The 6,000-nt window shown below is 44.6% G+C and overlaps 1 long non-coding RNA gene across 1 annotated transcript; it reads left to right on the top strand.

The window, feature by feature from the left end:
* Nucleotides 1–2,551: 2,551 nt before the first annotated feature.
* Nucleotides 2,552–4,380, top strand: LOC311439900. The gene is made up of 2 exons (XR_014695065.1): nt 2,552–3,951; nt 4,107–4,380. It is a non-coding gene; the product is annotated as an uncharacterized lncRNA (long non-coding RNA).
* Nucleotides 4,381–6,000: the final 1,620 nt, after the last annotated feature.

The following is a 6,000-nucleotide window of genomic DNA, read 5'->3' as shown; positions in this document are numbered from 1 at the left end:
TGGAGTCTGACTCCTGAAGGAAGAGGTTTCCCAGAGGTTGTGTCTGTCACCTGCTATGTGACAGGTATAAACCCGTGTTCACTGAGAAAACACGTTGGCTGTTTGTCAGCTCTGGCTGTACCCAGGGCCACGGGCTGCCCTTGCTGCAGTGAGGAATAGAGAGCAGGAGGAGGCGCTTTGGGCAGAGCTGCACAGAGCAGCGCCAGATCTTTCATTTCCTCTTTCTCCCTTCTTTGAATAGTAAAACCCATTGTTTTAGGTTAAAATCTGAAAATTCCCAAGAGGTTTAGTGGGATGGGACTAATTAGCCAACATGGACATAATCTGGTCTACACAAGCAGTGCCTAACTCCTAACACGTTGCTAATGAATAGCACTGACCAATAAATGAAACAAGGCAAAGTTTTCTCCTGCCAAGTAATACAATTTTCTGCCAAAAAATATGTGAAGGAAAATAATCCAAATAGTTCTGTTGACTTTCAGTCCCAGGTTTTGATTTTCACTTTGTTTTTAAACTTCTCTGATCTTTCTGAGAGGGAGGGTGAAGGACAAAAGCTCATATACCTCTCATTTTTCCCATAGGTAAAGGAAATGGAGAGGAGAGAAATGGAAGAAAAATGCCCATTTTCATGTCTCCTCCCATATTTATTTATCTACATTTATTTATTTACCTATCTCTGCCTACTATCTACCTATTTATTTACCACTTTTCTGAGCTGAGACTACTGTGGTAGAAAAAGAGTAGGGAATGTGTAAAATGAGGGAAAAGCAAAGGATTCTTCTTTTTATCTCCTCATGTTTGTGTCATCCCTCCCTCCTGACTCTCATATGTCTGGTGTGAGATTTCCACACGTTCCCTCCATATGGAACTGGAATGCCCTGGTCATCAAAAAGCTGCTCCTTGTCTCCAGCCTTGCTGTGTCACTTGCTATAAACATGTATGACGAATGAGTGTTAATGCTGTTTGAGAAATTCAGTGACCCCCAGTCAAGCTGTGAAAACGACAAACCTTGGAATAAAATAAACCAACATATAATCCTTGCCACTGTTGCTTTTGTTATAGTCAAGGGAGTCTTCAAAATATATTTCCAAGTATGTTTCCCAACACCTCCGCTCCAGAGATTTGTTTTACAAGTCTTGGCTACAAATCACAGGCCTCCACCCAAGGATGCTAATGGTCTATTCTATATTGAGCCTTCATCTCCATATGTCTGAGTCCCTGTAGTGTACACCACGCAAACAATGCTATACGTAGCTCTGAAGCCTGAGGCATTCTTTGACGTGACCATGATATGACTGAAATGATTTTCCTGTGCTTCAACCAGCCATGCTGGTATTTTCCATGTTGTGAAGCTAAATTTTAGTTAAGGATGGCATTTCTATTCTGAAAAGAAAGAAGGGGGGCTTTGATCTGAAATTTTTCACCCAGTTCACAAAATATGAGGACAGGCAAATAAATGTATGACTTAAAAACTTATGACTTAAAAACTAATGACTTAAAAACTTATGACTTAAAAACTTACGACTTAAAAACTAATGACTTATCAGAAGCCCACTTTGTCAGCTAGCATCTTTCTGCTTGGAGGCAAAGTCTTGAAAATGGGCTGACCGCTTGCCACTAGGAAGCACCTTTTGGTGCTCTCAGGAAGTCCTTGCCTACACTGGCAAACCAGAAGTTGCTGAAACACTTAATTTCTCTTATACTGAGCAGGGACTCCCATCGTATCACAGTCTCATCTGAGAGGTTTTGCCTGCACAAAGCATATGTGGATGCCACCCTATGGAGGGAGAAGGGGAGCCAGACTTCTCCATGACGGCTCCCTGGCTTCCCTGCCATGCTCTGACTCATGTCGGGCCAACCAGGCAGGCTTTCTGGCCCCTTTCCCTTTCTCTGGTGGATCAGACTGAATTGTTTCTTTTTGGGAGGTCTTCGTAATCAATCACCACTGGAAGACTTGAAAGAAAACAGTGAGATTTTGTGGTCTGCTGGTGTCCTCCGCGTGGAGAAACTGCACAACCTTCCTTATCTTCACCCTGTACACAGCATTGGCATTTCTGATGCCAGCTTCTGTGGAGCAAAAATCACTCTTTTGTTCTCTGCTTGTACAGCTGTTTAGCAGCCCCAGGCACCACAGCAATGCAAGGACTAAGCACTAAGCCACATTAATACACTTTCCCACCCAGTTGAGCTTCCCTAAAATCCCTTTTCCAGAAGAAACTGCTGTCTTCTCTATCCACTTTCCTAGCAGCCTATTTTAGAGAGCTGAAGTCCTGTGCTGGCCTCTGCTTCGCAAGTGGCTTCCCTCCATCAGGATCTGTGTGCTGGGTCTGTACTTATCCCACTCAGTCTACAGGGGGCAACAGGAGTGAGGGCCCTCTTTGGGTTATTTTTTTCAGCAGTAGACAGGGAAAAAAAAAATATCCTCTTGGAGAATACAACGGGAAAAATGAGCTCAATACATATCACTTAATTCCCCTCCCTGCTCCCATGCATTCCAGGTCCGAGCCAGGGGAGCAAAAGCATTAGAATATAACCCAAAGCACCCGCTTTTTTTTTTTTTTTTACTGTTGCTTTCTTTTAGATATTTTTTGAAGGAGATGTTGCAGGTGGCCTTCTCAAACACATTGACTGCATATAACGGACTTTTCCCCTTCACACTTTCAGAAAGGAATCGATAGTCCTCTGGAGGGCTGGTATACTTCAGCTGTAAACGTTTCAACCTTCCAATCAAGATGGGAACAGCAGTATGTGACTCAGACACCACCATTCTGAGCAGTCAAGGAAGCCTTTATGAGTTAGTGCAGCTGAGTTCCATAAGGAATGAGCAGTGTGTCAGCAGAAAGCAGGATCAAATCAGAAACAGCAAACAAAGGGACAGAGAAGAAAACGATCACACTTGTAACTGATGCCAAGCTTCAGACTCTGAGCTGTCACCTCCAGCCTCCCATGCTTGGTGGCAATGCACCTGACGCTACCAAACAAAATGACAGGCTGGCCTGAGCTCCCCTGCGCAGCACAGCGCACGTGCTGTAGGCGTGTAACACTCTGCAGAACCGCTAAGTATTGGCAACGAGAGGGAACATCATGTCTTTCCAGCTGTAACTCTTGCAAATCCATGGGAAACTTTCCTTCTCATACATCTCTCTTGGTCGGCTATAGTTTTTCTTGCTGGCTGGTTTACATTTCTGTGTGCAGATAGTTCCAAAGCTGCTGCTTTAGCTACCCTCCATTTTGGTATCAAGCCACATATTTTCAACCCTCTAATATTTGTAATTAATATAAACACGGGTCGCACATGTATTTATATGTGTTAAATGCCAAATTGGCGCGTGTCCTCCTGGCTCAGACGGGGCCTGGAGACTTCCCTGCGGGTGTCCCTGCGGGTTGCAGGGATCGCTTCCATCTAAAACAACTCCTGGACTGGCTCCTGGACAGGCTCCTGGACAGCCTCACAGCACCTGCGCTTTGTCAAAAAGGGACCTCAGGGCTGTGTGCTGGCACTTAGGTAGTGGCTGTGAAGTGGGAGCGAGCGCTGCCTCCTGTCCCCTGCCCCACCACCGCCTCAGTGCTGGCAGGTGGCGCAGCCTCGAGGCCTGCAGGCACCGGCCCACTGTACACCGGCTCCCAACCCCCTGTCACCTCCCATACACAACATCAACGTGTGCCCATTGCCGAGGCCACAACTGCTCTGCCTGCACTTGGGTGCAGCCTAACACCCCAAACAGATGAGAAATTAGCCCTATCTCTTGCTGTCTCCCTCTCTCTTTCTCTGTCCCTCTCAGGCTTCCCCCACCAAAGTGCCCGAGCACCTCCCAGGCCAAACAGCTGTCTGACAAGTCTTCTCCCCAGGGCTCCTAGGTTTTGGATGCTTTCGGATCCACTTCCTCATTCTGCATTGCTCCCCACATATCATCTCTGAGCAGCAGACTCTTTGGATCTGGCACTTGAGCAGTAAGTGACAGAGGAGTTGATTGCAAACAGATCTTTTCAGTATGTGTACATGAAACACATAGTTACGTTCAAGACTGGAAATCTTAAAATTATATATTTTTTAAATATATTTCCTTCTGTTTTTCCTACTAATTTCATGTTCCTTTTTTTTTTAGCTGTGCTTGCAACATATTTGGAACCTGCCCTCCTAAGTCACATGGATGAATTATCGCTTTGCTTTTTCTGGGAAACTAAGACTATCAAACGGTCACTCCAGTGTACGCCACAAGCACTACTGGCAGGGAATATGTAGGTACTTCAGATTTATGTGGCTGTAACTGAAAGCAGAACTTGGCCACGTTCTGCCTGACTAATGAAAAGAGATAGCCACAATGGGCTTTTGTATGAACCTGGATCCTAGAAGTTATGGAAATAAAAGAAGAAATGCTATCATTTGTTAATTCTAATTATTTCAAGAGTCAGCCATGTAAGGCTGTTCTTAAAGGGATGTGCTGAACAAAAATGTATAAATAGAAAATAGCAGTTCTTTTACCAGCAGAAGAAGGACAATATTGACTCCTCCAGGAATTTGTATTATGCTCATGAGCATGTGGTTTGAATACCACAGGTTTTTCTATATAGAAAGAATAAGTGTTTCTCTTCCAAAGTCCTTGGAATAAGCCTTTCTTCTTGTCTGTAGAATTTCTGTAGCAAATCCCTATGACTCAGATGAATTGTACATAAATGCAAGAAGGTATTATGGTGGTAACGCCATGTCTCTGTCACCCTCACATAGAAATGCCACGAGCCAGGCTGTGATACTCATTGCTCAGTGAGAGATGGCCAGAAGCCCACAGTCAACAGGAATCAGAAACAAGAGAGCAAGCAGATTTTTAATTATTTTTTTTTAATTATTATTATTTTTAAATACAGTTCTCCCGTAGAGCCCTAGGTCTTTTCTCACAGGTTTGATCAGTATCCAAGCCTTATCCATCTCCTGTTCATGTTGTCTTACAGATGGTAATAGTAGTCATTTACCCTTTTGTGTCTGTCAATCACCAATTAACAGTATTTCAGGTCTAAGTCATCTGCCCATTAACAGCTCCAAAAGGAAATAAAATGTTTCACTTAAATGCCAGGTACAACAGTTATATCTGGTTCATTTCTTGAATGTGTGTGCTTGCGTTGAATTTAATTTAGGGCTGATGACAAGCATCATACTGACAAGCCCAAAGTTCAGCACACATTCTCCTTGTCTTCATCATGAGGAAACCTGAAAGTCTTCCAGTTGCCCATGAATCTATGTGGCTCATTTACCCAGCGTAGGGTTTCTTCCCTTGCATCCTCTCCCTGGGGAAGGTTGTGTGCACAAAGCCAATGTGTTTGGGTAGTAGTTTTCTGAGAACATGAATTTTTGCAGCCAGTCATGCTGCATATGTTTTCAGCTCTCTCTGCAATTTCCCCTTCCCTACATTTTCTGAATCCACTGGTCGCTTTCAGTCACATTTGACAAAGTGGGAGAGACATCAAAAATAAAGCATCCCTATAAAACAGTGAAAATCAGAGCCTGGGTAGAGGAAGGAAACCCCAGTTATTGTCCTGACTGAGGGAAGGGCTTCAGGGTGAGAGCAGTAATTAACTGTCTTGTTTGATCTGCCAGCTGGCCAAGCAGAGACATCTCCCAGAGAGCCAGTCAGCACCACATGGCTCAAAATGGGCCATGGCATGTGCTGCTTTTGGCTCCCCAGCAGTTCAGAGACTGCTGGAGAAGAGACGAGGGTCTGTGAGGTATTTCAGGCAATGCATGGAAACATGAGATCATGGGAAACTGTTATGTAGGTTGTCCTTGTACAGATGAAACACAGAAATCCCATAGAACAACAGGCTGCATCGGTTTGCATGGTCAGGAAATAACTTGTTTTAATAAGTGCCTACTTGTCTGCTGCAGAGCAGGTGGGTTGTGCTGAATGCCTGGCACTTGGAGACAGAAAACCCTGAGCTGCAGGGTGTCCCCAATGGCTGGTGGAGAACAGCATGTCCTGTACAGATGGGGTGCCCTGTGCAGCACTG

This window comes from Aythya ferina, assembly GCF_964211825.1.
Source record: "Aythya ferina genome assembly, chromosome: 7".
Taxonomy (NCBI): Eukaryota; Metazoa; Chordata; class Aves; order Anseriformes; family Anatidae; genus Aythya; species Aythya ferina.
Note: the sequence above shows the minus strand (reverse complement) of the source record. Positions and strands in the feature narration are given on the sequence as shown.